Source organism: Diospyros lotus, chromosome 9, assembly GCF_014633365.1.
Source record: "Diospyros lotus cultivar Yz01 chromosome 9, ASM1463336v1, whole genome shotgun sequence".
Classification (NCBI taxonomy): Eukaryota; Viridiplantae; Streptophyta; class Magnoliopsida; order Ericales; family Ebenaceae; genus Diospyros; species Diospyros lotus.
Genome location: NC_068346.1, coordinates 33304030 through 33320640, shown reverse-complemented (window position 1 = coordinate 33320640; position 16611 = coordinate 33304030).

Genomic DNA, 16611 nt, shown 5'->3' with positions numbered 1-16611 from the left:
AAGTTATTTAACGCTCGAAAAAAGCGGGGAGTTACAGTGTTAATGCGGAATAAATAACTCAACATCGGGGATATATTTTTTTTTCCACAAATAGCATCTGTACGTGATTAGTACACCTGGTAAGTTCTCAGGAAAGAGAGGTAGGTCACAAACGGACACACTTAAATACCTAGTCTTTCCTTAGCTAGAACTTTCCTAGACATGTACTTCCACTACACCACACTTAAATCCATAACTTCCCCGACAATCTCATATTACCTTCTCAGCACATCAAACTTAGAATCTTCAAGCTAAGATAGATAATATCATCACAAATGCGGAAGCTAGATCAAAACCTGATATGGTACATAATCAAAATCATTTCATAACCTCAAAATTGTACCATCCTTTAACATCATATCATCCCAATAAAATACATCATAATTCAAAGGACATGCTAAGATCCACCTACAAGTTGCCATCCATCCTCGACAATTCCTTTCCTTTTTGTACTGCTACCTTCACCTGGAATGTTGAATATTCCAAGGATAAAGTCCAAAAATTAGATGCTGAATCATCTAAGTGAAAGCTCAAAAACATTTTCATGAATGTATGCAAGACATGAAACAACAAAAAATCATGACAAAACCTGACCCAAGAGAATCCCACAACACTTAACCCTAACCGGGGAAAATGCAATCTCTCTAAAGGCAATACAACCACATCGACACATTGGCAAAATACAGTCCTTGCTTAAGAGGGAGCAACATCAATGTATGAACCCAGGAACCACCCCGTCATCATTACGTTCCCACTTAGAAGCTTCCGGAGCACATCAACACAAATCCCGACCACATGATGATCAACACCATCTTGGGAATCCATGTCCACCTCAGAAACAATACTACAACTCAAAGGCCTCCTAGGGTGGTGTCCACTCGCAGCCTCGCCACTTAAGCCAGTTCGGGGTGGTGTACACAGTAATGCCCTATTTTCTCGAAATGCACGTTATAATAAATAAATGAATAACTCAAGGATTTCGAGGCTATATATATATATATATATATTCCACTAATAATACTGGAATAACGTCTGTAAGTGAATAATACACTAGGTAAGTTCTCAAGAAAGAAAGGTGGGTCACAAACGGACACACTTAAACACCAAGTATTTCCTTAGCCAAAACTTTCCTAGACATGCACTTCCATTACACAAGATTTAAATCCGTAACTTCCCCGACAATCCCGATTACCTTCTTAGCACATCAAACTTAAAATCATCAAGCTAAGACAGGTAATATCATCATAAATGCGAAAGCTAGATCAAAACTTGATATGGTACATAACCGAAATCATCTCATACATAACCTCAAAATCGTACCATCGTTTAACATTACATCATCGAAATAGAAATATATCATAAACCAAAATAAATATTACAAACCACCTACAAGTTACCGTCAATCCTCAGCAATTCCTTTCCCTTTGGCACTCCTGCTTTCACCTGGAACGTTTGAATATTCCAGAGACATAGTCCAAAATTAGATACTGAATCATCTAAGTGAGAATTCAAAAACATTTTCATGAATGTATGCAAGACATGAAACAATAGATGTTGGTTCCTAATGATGGCTAATATATCCCAAGATGGGGGGTGAATTGGGATTTAGGTAAATTTTGGATAACTTAAAACTTTGATTGTTGGCAAAAAACTAGGTTTCGAAACATAAGCTATATGTTTTGAAATAATCCTTTCTGTTAAGTAGGTTTCAAAACCTACTATATATGTTTCGAAATATACCTCACTGTTATAACTAGTTTTGAAATATAGATTGTATGTTTCGAAATACACATTTATGTTTTGCTTGATTCGAAATCTTTTGGTTTGTATTTCAAACTAATGATCTTTAGCAAAGATGATATATATAAATAAGAGTATACCAAAGATGTTTGTATATCAAAGATACGTTTGTATGTATGTATACAATTAAGCTCAAGAAAACTTTATTTTATACTTTGATAACAAAACTTATGCAAGCATGTGCAATAGGCAATAATGATACATGAAAGCTAAATAATACTTGCACACAAGATATATAGTGGTTTGGCACCCGCCTACTCCACTACCTTCAAGCTTACCCACTTGAAGGATTTTTCAATCCCAATCACTTTTTACTAGTGATCACCATAACAAGGATTTTATCACGGTTCACCCTAAAACCTTACAAAGTGAGTTTTTACGGGCTCAACTCAAACCTAGCACCAAGCGAGTTTTAAGGCTAAACTCGAACCTTTGACATAATGAGTTTTAGGCTCAACTCAAACCTTTACACCACAATGAGTTTTAGGCTAAACTTAAACCTTACAACAATCAAGATAAATAAAGTTTATCTTTACAATCCAATGGAATGTATAGCAATGAATATCTTACCAATGTGGTTGTACAAACCTCTTAACTTGAGGTGAGGAGAGCTAGAGAGATGAGACTCGTTGTTTGCACTTGCTTCTTTTTTTTCACATCACAATGCACATCTAGGATCGTATGAATGGATCTTCTTTGAAAGCTTTTTCAAGAAGGATTTAGCTCACTTGTGCTTGTGTATGTGTCTCTAGTGTGTGCACTCTTGTTCTTGCTTGTTGTCTCTCTGTCAATCTTTTCTTGTCTTCAAATACCTACTATTTATACCAAAAGATAGAAATCTAGCCATTTTATAGCCATTAGAGACAAGATAGAAAAGTAGGTTTCGAAACATACATAATAGGTTTCAAAACATCACAATTTTACATACAGGTTTTGAAACATACTCCTCATGTTTCGAAACATACAGCCTTTACAGCTGGATATGCACCAAGAGATAGTAATGAGTGGGAGACAAAATCTATTCCCCACAACACATAATAATGATCTCCACTTCAAATTTGAATTTGAATTTTGCAAGCCATGGAGAATGCATTAAAAAATGTTTTGAGAAGCTTTTAGATAAATATTAAAATTGTAAAGCAAAAAGCATGTTGGATCTCTGCTGACAGAGACATAAGTTTCGAAACATACTATCACATGTTTCGAAACATACCTCTCTGGAAATGAGATTTCGAAACATACCATCATAGGTTTCAAAATACACCTCTCTGGAAATGAGGTTTCGAAACAAAATATATAGGTTTCGAAACATAGTTCAAAACCTGAAACAAATGCTAATACATAGATGTTTCGAAATAGCATATGCACTTGAAAACATTGAAAGCCTTTTCAAAGGGGTTTTGAAACATGCATAGGAACATGACAGATATTCAGAAACATTTGCATGAAAGCACAATCCACAGCATGTATACATCACAGCTTAATACATAAATGTAAATAACGAAGTACCCCTATTTGGATTCAATAAAAATATCTAGAAAATCAAAATCCAAAATAATAAGAAAGTAGATTTTGGGTTTTAGTACAAATTTAGGATTTTGCGATTTTACCACCTCCAAAATATATACTTTCTATTTAATGAAAAATTCATTAAAAATCATTTTAGCACTAATGAATGTTAGATATCAAATTTCTGGGAGATAGTTTTTCAAAATGAAAATATTTTCATATATGTCTCCTTATAATGTGCTAACCTTCCATACTTAATCAAAAACAGGGTTTTCATTTTCGTAAAGTGAAACTTGATATTGAAATTGATATATGTTGAAAACCATACACTTGACTCATGACTTAGGGATTAAACCAATATATGTTTTTCATCATTAAAATTGATGTACAAAAAGTACAACAACAATAGAAACATCACGACAATCCCAGCCCCAAAGAATCCCACACAGCACTTAACCTTGACTAGAGAAAATACAATATCTCTAAAGGCAACACAACCACATCGACACATTAGCATAACACAGTCCTAGCTTAAGAGGGAGCAACATCAATGCATGAACTTGGGAACCATCTCGTCATCATTACGTTCCTACTCAGAAGCTTCCGGAGCACGACAACACAAATCTTGGCCAAATGATGATCAATACCATCATGGGAATCCACGTCCACCTTAGGAACAATACTGCCGCTCAAAGGCCTCCTGACGTGGTGTCCACTCACAGCCCAGTCACTTGAGCCGGCCCGGGGTGGTGTCCACTCTCAGCCCCTCCATTTGACGATTCGCAAGGGTGGTGTCCACTCACAGCCCCGTCACTTGAGCCGGCCCGGGGTGGTGTCCACTCTCAGCCCCTCCATTTGACGATTCGCAAGGGTGGTGTCCACTCTCAGCCCAAGGCGCAAATGGGTATTTTCCCTTGGCACGCTTCCCTAGTGCTGTCATTTCAAGTGCCACATTATGAGTTAACATCCCATCCCACATGTATAACCCGTCACCCTAGTGTAACTTCCCTGGCCACCAAGCCCGGCATGGAACCCCGGGTAGTTATCCTAGCACACAACCCGAGATACCTCTGTATACTATTCCTTCAACACCCTTGGGGAATTACGGCTACATTATCGGGGCAGCAATCCAGGTTGATATCCCACAAAAACATGCCAATGCCATAAACCATGATTTTGATGCAACATATAAAACCACATCTCATGCACATAATTTATCACACAAAATTCAATGCACAAGCTTAAAACGTTTCAGGATGAACCCACATGAAATCATCCATCACAGGTTAAAACCAATCACATGCAACAAAACCATTTGCATTGAAACAAATCAAGTTTAGATATAACCAAACCAAGTTTTTATGAGGGTAGAAAACTCACCATTGACAAATTTTAGGATACCTTGAAAAATGCGCACTGTCACGATTTTCGTGCCCAACCTCGATTTTCGTGCCAACCTCAAAAGTCTATTTTCCCTTAATTTCCTCTCATTTTCCTTATTTTTCTCTCATTTTCCCTCACTAATCTTCCAAAATAAATATCTACACAGCTATTTTCTCCAATATTTTTCCACAAATAATCCCAAAATAATTTTCCAAGTATTTTACCAAAAAAAAAAAATCAGAAAATACCTCAATGGCACGCGCCCCCACGCACCTTCCATGCACCTACAAGTGAAATCCGATGCGTGTGCTTCATGCACCGGTCATCTTCTCTGGCTCTGGCACACCGACGATGGCAGATCTTTGCACCATGACGAAGCCCTATTCCAGTCGATCCCGATGCCACCTCTTGATGCCCGAAAGGAGCTCCGGAAGGCTTTCAACCGGCCGGCCAAAGTCTCGGCCGACACCACCGCCTCCCAACTTCGTCCAAGTTTGAAACCCACTCAAACCGACTCCATAATGCACCAAACTCTCCAGAAACGATCTACTACCTCCAAGGATCAAAAGCCCCTTACTGAAACCTCTCAATTCGTTCGGTTGAACCCTCGATTTGAAGCTCAAAAACACCAAATTTTTAGCCAAGCCCTAGCTTTATTTATAGGCAAAATTGACTATCTATCTGGTCATGGCTGCCTTACCCGATGCCTCTGACTCCTCAAGCATCCCTTAGGCGACCCAAAACCATTGACAACCGGCCTCAAATGGCTAATTATTGGCCGTGACCAACTAACCAAGACACGGTCAGATTTCTCAAATTTTCGGCCACCCTTGTGCTCGTCGTCGGCATAGCTTAGGTCTTTGAGCTTCCCCGACCTGAGCTCTCAAGATCCCAATGGTCAGATTCCCCTGGTCGGCGATTGACAGTGATGGTCGACCATGGCAGCTCCAACTTTCGGCATTTTGCACATTTACCCCTCAATTTTTGACTTTTTGCATTTTGCCGATTCTCATCATCCCCTGAACTTTTTATTATTTCCATTAAGATCCCCATGCTCTAAAATCCTCATTTCAACCCCAAAGACTCCGAAAAATAGTCCTTTTGACCTCTCTCAGGCAAATTTGAGAAATTACACTTAGGCCCGAATTTTCATTTCTACTGCAAACTTTCCTGATTCAACCTGAAATTGCTCAAGGGTTGTTCTATTCACAAAATCAAGGTCTCTGAAGGGTTCTGTTGACATTTCAGAAATCCCTCTCGACAATTCGATTTTTCGGCCCAACCCGAAGTTGTACTGAAAACTGTTCCCAATCTAATTTCTTTCGATGCTATAAATTACTCCTCAATATACTTGACATTGCCATATCATTTTTTTTATGCATCTCGGCTCTAGGGTACTCCCTACAATCGATTCAGTCAATCCATCGGGCTATTTTGATACCTATTTTCCCTAAATCGTATTTTTCTAATAAAATATTTATTTTCTAATTAACCCAAAGTTCTTGGGTGTTACATACACTCTCAGCCTCACCATTTGTCGACTCGAAATGGTGGTGTCCACTCTCAATCCCAGTCACAAATGGGCATTTTCCATTGGCACACTTCCCTAGTGTAATATCCAAGAAATTAGGATTATTTAAAAATAAGCATTTTATTAGAAAAATGAAAATTTGAGGAAGATTGGTCTCTAAATAGCTCAAAAAATTGATCGAATCGACTGAAGGGAGTACCCTGAAGTTGATATGCCAAAGGAAAATGATGTGATATTAATGAGCATCTCGAGAAATGATTTTTAGTGTCTAGAGAAGTTGAATCAGGAACGATTTTTGATACAGCTAAAATGCAGCTGCAATTTAGGTTGCAAAACTGAATTATCGTAGGAGACTTTCGGGAAGTCCACGGAACCTTGAGGGGGCTCATATTCGGTATGTAGGACAACCCTTCAGTGGTTTCAGGAAGAAACGAAAGGGTTTACGGCCAAAATGAAGATTCGGGCCTAAGTCCAATTCTTAATTTTACCAAAGGGAGGTCAAAATGACATTTTTTTGAAATCTTCGAGGATGCAATGGAAAGTATAGAACTTTTAGGTCGCAATAAAATTATCGTGAAGCTCAGGGGCTTCAAGGAAATGACCAAAAGTTCAAAATGGGAAGAAATTGGGGTCAAAGTGCAATTTTGCAAAATTGCACAAAGAGCAATTCAACCATGGCTGACCAAGCTTCCTCCACTAACTACCATCACCGAATTCAGTGGTGAAATACTTGAGGAAAGTAGCCTAGGATACTCTTGGGTCGAGCCTAGGCCAGCAATCGGCCTTGGCTTGGTCGAAAATGGCCAAACTTTCGGCCGAAAGGAACTAGATTTTTACCCACTGTAAATCAATTTTTGAGGCAGCTTTCGATGGGTTTTGGGCTGCTCAAGATCTTGGGTTGCTCAAGATCTGTCGTTTTGGGGTTCGAATTTGGCTATGAATAAAGGATATGGTGGCCGAGAGTTTTGTAAGATTTGAGCTTCAAATCGACCTCGTTATTGAACAAATTGAGGCACTAAACCATAGGGATTTTGTTTCCCATGAGGTGAGAATAATTTTTGGAAATTTTGAGGAATTTTGGATTTCATATGAGGGGTGATTTTGAGCTTCGTCAGAAAAATCGAATCTTGCCGGAATCGGACTGATTTTTGCTCTGAGGGAGGTCTTCCAGGTGTTGTTTCAAACTCAAATTTGGCCAGGGTGATCGACTCAAGTTAGGCTATCTTCTAGTATAGTCAGTTTAATTTTCTGGTGTGTCGGCGCTAGAGAAGATGACCAGAGGTAATTTTTATTATTTTTAAATACTGAAAATAAAAGAAAATAGAGTAAAAATAGAAATAAGATGAATAAAATTCTGGAAAAATGTCCAGAAATACAGGAAAAAGGAATAGTTTTCTTGTATGAATTTTTAATTGGGAAATTGCATGATAAAATAATTATTTTTAATTTGTTAAAGGAAAGTTAATTAGAAAAAAATTGGAAGAGGTTTCGAAAAATTCCTAGAAAATTTATAGAGGTTAAAAATGTTATTTTAGAAATTTTCATAAAGACAAATTCAAGAAATTACTTGATTAGATTTTAAATTTTGGAAGAAGTTATGACTATGAAAGATAGAGGAAAAAATGTGAAAAAAATTAGATTATTGATTTTTCCTTGAAAATGATTGGCCAGGAATTGATTTGGCCAATGATCTTGATGATTGCGTTATTTTTTAGGTTGGCACGAAAATCAAAGTGATTCACATTTTTTGAGGTATTTCGAACTTCATTCTAAGGTGAGTGGTTTTGTCTCAAGAACCCATAAATGACATGTTTGCTTCATTATGCATGATATTTATTGAAGTTATGATCATTTTGTCATATTACATGAAAAGTCATGATTTTTGCATGGCACGATATTATTGGTATATTGATATTCGTGCATGGGATTGGGATGTCGCCCCGATAGCGTAGCCGTAATTTCCCAAGGGCAAATGATGGAATAACGTTAGGATTATCCTGAAAGCAGGTCGGGATTCTGCCTAGGGTTCCGTGCTGCGCTGGTGAGCCAGGGAAGTTACATTAGGGCATATGATTGTTTATGTTATTGCATCATGTATTCATGTTTCATGTTTCTAAACCCTCACTAGAAGATTCATCTTCTAATCGGGTTATACTCCTAGAACATTTAAACGTTCCAGTTAGAACTTGCAAATATGGCAAGGAAATGATTAAGATGAAACGACACGTGATGACGTGGCCGATGGGTTTGGCGAGTTGTCCTGGTATTTGCTTCCTCATGAGAATTCAGGATATATTATTATATTGATGATCATGTATAATTGTTATGGTTTAATGTATTTTTTAGGTATCATTAGATTATATCATTTGAGGTACTTAGTTGTTATCTCTTGATGTTAAGTCTCCATGTATTTAAGTATTTGATGATATGATGGTACAGATTCTTATGTTATGATTAAGTGAATTTAGTTATGTACCATATCAGGTTTTGATTTTAAGCTTCCGCATATGTGACGATTACCTGTCTTAGCTTATTGATTCTTATTTTGGTATGCTGAGAAGGTAAAACGGGATTGTTGGGAAATGATTTATATTGAAAAAAAAAATATTCTTGAAATTCCTAAGTTATTTAACGCTCGAAAAAGCGGGGTGTTACACCTAGTGCTATCACTCAAGTCCCACATCATAAGTTGACGTCCCATCCCATATGTACAAGCCGTCACCCTAGTGTAACTTCCCTGGCCACCCAGACCGATATAGAACACCCTTTGTTTCCATCAGTACCCTTGGAAAATTATGGCTACACTATCAGAGCAACATCCCAGGTTGACATCCCAACACAAAAACACGCCAATGGCATAACCCATAATTCGATGCATAAAATAACATTTCATGTACACAATTTATCGCACAAAATTCAATGCACATGCATAAAACATTTCAGGACAAACCTAATAAAACCAACCATCATAGGTTAAAACCATTCACATGCAACAAAGTCTTTGCATGGATAAAATCAAGTTTAAGATATAATCACTTTGAATAAACCAAGTTTTTGGGGTTAGAACTCTCACATTTCACAAAATTCAGGGTACCTTGAAAAACGTGCATCGCCTCAATTTGCATGCTCAACCTCGATTTTCATGTCAATCTTAAAATTCGCACAAATCACTTCATCTTAAACCTCAAAGCACCCTAATCATCAAAAACCTATTTTTCTCACAATTTCTTCATTTTCTCCATTTTTCTCCCATTTTCGTCTCTAAAATTCCAAATAAATATCTCTCAAACTATTTTCTCCAATATTTTTTCACAACAATTCATAATATCCAAATAACTTCAAGAGAAAATTATTGAACTTACCTTGATGCTTCGATTTCATGCAAAACAAGGCTGTTCGATGTAAAAACTGGGAAATTGGGAAAGCCAAATCCAAAACTTATTGCACAAGCCTCTATATCTCGAAATTCTAGGATTTTAAAATTTTTTCTTACATTTTTTCGACACTAGATGCGCCCTCACACGTCGCCTGAAGCTGCTGCCACGTGCACCTACTGCTAGGTGTGTGTTCCACATGCGTCGGTCATCCTCTTTGCGAGATCTGCCGACAGTTGAGTCGTCATCTGGTTTTTTTGCCATAACTCCTTCATTCGACCTTCATTTTGCCCCCCATTTGAACTTACAGCTTTCTCTTTTCGCCCTCTACTGGATAATAGCTTAAAATCCCTCAAATGAAGTCATTTTCTAACTGCTCGAAGCTATTTTCTGGTAAAGCTCATTTTTTTGATGAGGTTTCAAATCTCCCTTATCTCTCAACCAAAATGGCTCAAAATTTTCAAAATTGCTTATCTAAACATGGGTAACAAAAGCCCCTTATCCGATGCTCCCAATTTATTCTCAAACTCACAGATCTAAAATTTTAATTTCTCAAAGGCATTCAGCCACTTCTATTTCTAGGCAACCCCGAGCTTCCAAACGCTTAAGGCTGATAAAACGACCCTTCTGAGGCTTCTACCGCCCCTGGATCGACCCAATTGCATCTAAATCCAACCGCATTGATGACTTTTGAAGCTTTCTGTTAAGCCAACTTGCTCATATTAATTAAGTTTTGATGATTAACAAAAATATTTTTATGATATAAATGTATTTCTTTCTCATATAAAAAAATAAATTTATTTTAAATTAAAAAATAAATTTATTTTAAATTAAAAATGGATATAAATATACTTTTTGTCTTTAAACATGCTTCCTTATTTTGATCATTTATGTCTCAAAAGTTTATGTTTGAATTTTTATTTATTGATAAATGCTTTTATTACTTATGCAAAAAGTATATTTATTTTGAATTAAAAAAGAATTATTTTTACACATGTTTTCTCTTTCTCATATTAAAAGTAAATTTATTTTGAATTAAAGGAGATTGCTTTTACACATGTTTTCTTGTTTTAATCATTTATGTTTCAAAAGCTTATATTTGAATTTTGAAATCTTGATTTCTGATGCAAAAAGTAAATTTATTTTAAATTAAAGGTGAGACATGTTTTCTTATTGTTTGATAAAGTCTAAACATCTTTTACATTTCAAATTTTATATTAATCGTTTCTTTAGTGGCTAAAATGCTTATAAATACCCCCATAAACTCATTTTTTGAGTATCCATGCACATCCAAAGCTCCCAAAAGCTCTCAAGCTAATTTTCAAGTATTTCAAGATTCTCAAAGATTCATTGTTCATCCACCGAAAAGCCACAAGGCAAGAGGAGAAAAGTTCTTCAAATCTTCTACGACAAATCCGAACTTCTCCATTTAAGATTACAAATTTATTTATTTATTTAAATGTTATTGTCTTATATAATTTGTTCTTAATTGCTTATTTGTGTCCAAATGTGGACAAATTATTTGTAAACATTTAAATTATTATTGAAAATTGTATAGGTTTCCTAGATCCGTTAAAATCTAGGTGAATCTAGTTTCCAAGGTAAGCTAGGGAGAAAACCTTGGTGTTGTGGTTGCCTAGAACCCATTGTAATCTAGGTGTGTATCTACTTTTCAATGTGAGCTAGTGTGAAAACCTTGGTGATTTTGATTTAGTGGAACTCCAAGGATGGTTAGATCTTGGGAGAGTGGACTAGGTGTATGTGAAGACACCGAACCACTATAAATTGTCTTGTGCCTCATTGTATTTATTTTTGTTATATCTTGTGGTTTACATTTATTATTAATCTCAAATATAATTTATTATATTTATCAAATATATATTTTTCAATAAAATCATTAATCAATAATATTTATTAAAATTGAGAAAAATTTTAATCACTCAATTCACCCCCTTTTGAGTGGCCATATCCTAAGGGAATAACAATTGATATCAGAGCGGGTTCTAAAATATTTGTGATTATTAATCTCAAATTTTAGGATAAGATCTTATAATGGCCTCTTATTTTAGCCAATCCCTAGGTGATGTTTCAATCCCCTCTAGTCCTCTAATGCTCAATAGAAAGGATTATGCTTTTTGGAAGATTAGGATGAAATCCTATATCATTTCCATAAGCTATCTTTTATGGAGACTTGTTAGGGATGGATTTGATCTATCCTCTCAATATGAGGAAGAATGGTCAAAGGAAAACCTAAGAAAAATAGAAATAGACCATAGGGCAAGATATTTAATTCTTAGTTCTTTAATGCCTAGTGAGTGTGAAAAATTGTCTTCATGCTCCACATCTCATGAATTATGGGAAGAATTAGAGAGAATTCATGAATGAACCAATAATTTTAAAATGAGTTTTCTTATGTCTCAATATCAAAGATGTAAGTTATGGCTTAGTGAGACAATTAGTAATTTGAATGGATGGTTCGAGAAAGCCTCAAATATTTTTAGAATGCTAAGGAAAATGAATGAAGATGCTAAAGAGTATAATGAAAAGAAAACATTAGCATTCAAAGGTGAGGAGAAAAAGAAAAAGAAGAAGAAAGAAAAAAGATCCAAGAAATCAAAGAGAAATGCCATTCCTGCATAGGATATGAATGATTCTAGTGAGTCATTCCAATCCAACAAGGAAATGGCACATGTATGCTTTATGGCTATAGAAGAAGATGAAGAAGAGAAATATAACTTAGAGTTAGAAGAATTACAAAAAGCATACGAAGAAATATTTATAAAATATATATCTATTAAGAAAGAAGTAAAAACAATCAAGAAAAATCATAAAAAAGAAAATGAAAAATTCAACAGTGGATTAAAGAACCAAAGAAAATTTTAAAATCCAAACCAAGGTACAAAATACCTAAGAGAGAATAGAAACAACCTAGATGGAGGCAACAACCTAAGAGAAACAACATAGTACAAATGTGGATACCCAAAGGGGTAATACAAACAATGAATGAGTTAGATCATAAAATCTTAAATGTTGCTCCTCATCCACATATATCAAGATGTTGGTTCCTAATGATGGCAAATATATCCCAAGAGGGGGGGTGAATTGGGATTTGTATAAATTATAGGTAATTTAAAATTTTGATTGATAGCAAAACACTATGTTTTAAAATATATGGGATATGTTTAGAAATAAGACTTTCTGCTAAGTAGGTTTCGAAAACTACTATAAATGTTTCGAAATACACTTTTCTGTTTTGCTTGATTTGAATTTTTTTACCTTGTATTTCAAACTAATGATCTTTGGAAAAGATGATTTACATAAATAAGAGTATACCAAAGATGTTTGTATATCAAAAATAGGTTTTCTATGTATATGTATAAGTTTATGCACAAGAAAACTATTTTAGCCTTTGATAACAAATCTAATGATAACATGTGCAATAGGCAATAATGATAAGCAAAAGCTAAAGAACAATTGCACACAAGATATATAGTGGTTTGGCACCCTCTTACTCCACTACCTTCAAGCTTACACACTTGAAGGATTTGCAATCCCAATCACTTTTTACTTGTGATTACCACAACAAAAGTTTTACCACGGTTCACCCTAAAACCTTACAATGTGAATTTTTACGGACTCAACTCAAACCTAGCACTAAGTGAGTTTTAGGCTCAACTCAAACCTTACACCAAGTGAGTTTTAAGGCTAAACTCGAACCTTTGACACAATGAGTTTTAGGCTCAACTCAAACCTTTACACCACAATGAGTTTTAGGCTAATCTCAAACTTTACAACAATCAAGATAAATAAAGTTTATCTTTATAACCCAATGGAATGTATAGCAATGAATATCTTACCAATGTGGTTGTATAAACCTCTTAACTTGAGGTGAGGAGAACTGGAGAGATGGGACTCTTTGTTTGCATTTTGCTTCTCATTTTTCACATCACAATGCACATCTATGAATGAATGGATCTTCCTTGAAAGCTTATCAAACGGATTTAGATCATTTGTGCTTGTGTGTGTGTCTCTAGTGTGTGCTCACTTATTGTATCTTGTTCTAGCTCAATCAATCTCTTATTGTCTTCAAATACCTGTTATTTATACCAAGAGATAGAAATCTGGCCGTTTATAGCCGTTAGAGACAAGACGAAAAAGTAGGTTTCGAAACATCACATAAATAGGCTAAGGTTTCGAAACATGAACACCAAGTTTCGAAACATACAAGCTTCTAGCTAGACAAAGCACTTAGAGACAACAAATAGTGGGAGACAAAGTGATCTTATGCCTACTTTGAATATTTTATAAGCACTCACATTCAAATTCAAATTTGAATCTCTTAGCATGGAGAATGCATTAATAAAATGATGTGACAAGCATACAAAAATGTAGCACACATGCATATCAGTTTTGAATAAATCTGTTAACAGAATGTTAGAGGTTTCGAAACATGACATGATAGGTTTCGAAACATACCTGTCTGGAAATGAGGTTTCGAAACATGATGCATATAGGTTTCGAAACATATCTCTCTGGAAATGAGGTTTCGAAACATACATCTCTGGAAATGAGGTTTCGAAACATAAATGTAAGTAACGAAGTACCCCCTATTTGGATTCAATAAAAATACTTAGAAAATCAAAATCCAAATCAATAAGAAAGTAGATTTTGGGTTTTAGTATAAACTCAAGTTTTAGCAATAATACCACGTCCAAAATATATACTTTCTATTTAATGAAAAATTCATTAAAAATTATTTTAGCACTAATGAATATTAGATATCAAAATACCGGAAGATAGTTTTCTAAAAAGAAATTTTTTTCTTATATATCTCCTTATAAGGTGCTAACCTTTCAAACTTAGTCAAAATAGGGTTTTCATTTTCACAAAATGAAACTTGATATTGAAATTGATATGTATTGAAAACCACATACTTGACTCATGACTTAGGGATTAAACCAATATATGTTTTTCATCATTAAAACTATTGTAAAAAAAGTACAACAACAAAGAATAATTAAATCATTTGATCCCAATGAAGAAAGATTCAAAGGACCCGTCTATAGATAGGTGCCCAAGGCTAAAACTTAGCCTTACGTGTGCCAATGTGCATGAGATCTACATGGGGAACATGTTATATTTGTTTAAGTGGAAACTCATGGCAAAAGAGAGGTGATGAGTTCTATGGGTTAGACCTCACTCTCAAAAATAGGATGTAAAGCCAATGAGATAAACGAAAATAGGATATGTTTGGTTTTTGGGTAATCGCCTCATTTCTAAATTCTAAAATTATTATGGCTAGCAATCTAAATTTGTCAAATGCCTTAAAATGTAAAAAATCATCCTATGGCATATAAAAGAATTGGGCTTGATAAAAATTTTCATACTTATGTATAAGTTTTATTCTATGGTGTTTAAATGTTGGAAATTTTTTGAGATTTTGTTTAAAAACCCTCATTTCCATAATGTTGATTGAACTTGCATGACCTATTGTGATATATATATTTTTGGGGTCATTCAATGCAAGCGAAATTTGTTCGTTTGGAAGAAAAATGAGGTTTTGGATAATTTAGTCCCTATTTTCTAGAAGAATTTTTTTTTTTTATTTTGAAAGGGTCTAAATATGTTGTATGCTTAAATGTTTCATTTATGAATGTATTAGGACTTGTAGTATATATATATGTGTGTGTGAGTTACGTCATGTGTTATGTAAATGTAAATAAATAAACAATTTATATATTTAAAAGCTTTAGTAGAAAATATTTATTTAATCAATTATTATGCTAAGTGTATTTGGAAGAAATTTGTTGTGCAAACTTCGTTTCTGTTTTTTTTTTAAATAATAATAATAATAACAATAATAATAAATTAAATTAAATTAAATTTTAAAAAAAACAAATGCTATAGTTTATAAAAAAAAAAAAAACTCCCATTGACCCTTCGTTTTTGTTCTCTCTCTTTCTCTCTGTCTCTCTTTTTCTTTCTCTCATCGCTCGCGTCCTTCTCCATCGTCCCCTTGGTCGCCGTCGTCTTCGTTGTCCCCTCATTTATCGCCTTCACCATCGGTAGCCGTCGTCTCCCTCGTTCATCGCTATCCTGTCGATCAGTTCCACAGTGAGTTCTTATTTTCAACGCCTCTTGTTCATCTGTTTGCTTTCCCTCTATGATCTTCCCCCTTCATCTGGAGCTACCGTAACTTGGGCTCATCATGCTATTCTCGCGGGGAAAGAAAAATGAGTAGTTTACACTTTAGTAGCTACCGTTTCATGTCTTATATTCGGTAGATCTCTCAAAAGTTTCATTCTAGTATTCGAAGTAAGTTTAAATCAATGCCTATCTAGTTTTCCAAGGTAGGTTTGATATACTTAGAGCAATTTTTCTACTTCTTTCGTGGTTACTCAGATATACAATCTGAATAATAGTGTCAGATTTGGTTGAATGAGATGCTAATCTGAACGACAAGAGTCAGATCTGAATGTTCGAGGTGTAGATCTGAGCATTGGCAGCACAGATCTAAGCAACGGTGGTCAACCTTTCGTCTGTATGTTTGTCTGTTCGTTAGTTCGTCTATTCCTCCGTCTGTTCGTCCATCTATCCGTCTGTTCATCTAGCCAGATCTACTCAGATTGGGCCAAATCAACCTAGTTGCCCACAGCCATTCATCACCCTTGCCTTCTTGCTCTTGCCCTCACCCTCTCTCCTCTATTGATCAAAACCCTAAAAACAGTAACAAGTCGTTGTTTTAAAAAATAATAATAATAATAATAATAATAATAATAATAATAATAATAATAAACTAGAAGATCATGTCAGAACCCAGTTCTCTGTGCGGTGCCTACAAAGTATTAAGAAGAAAATGTACCCAATTATGCATATTTGTCCCTTTCTTCTGCCATGAAAAAAGATCTACTGATTTTGCAACTATCTATAAGGTTTTTGGTGCCAGTAATGCCTCAAATCTCCTGGCCCAACTTC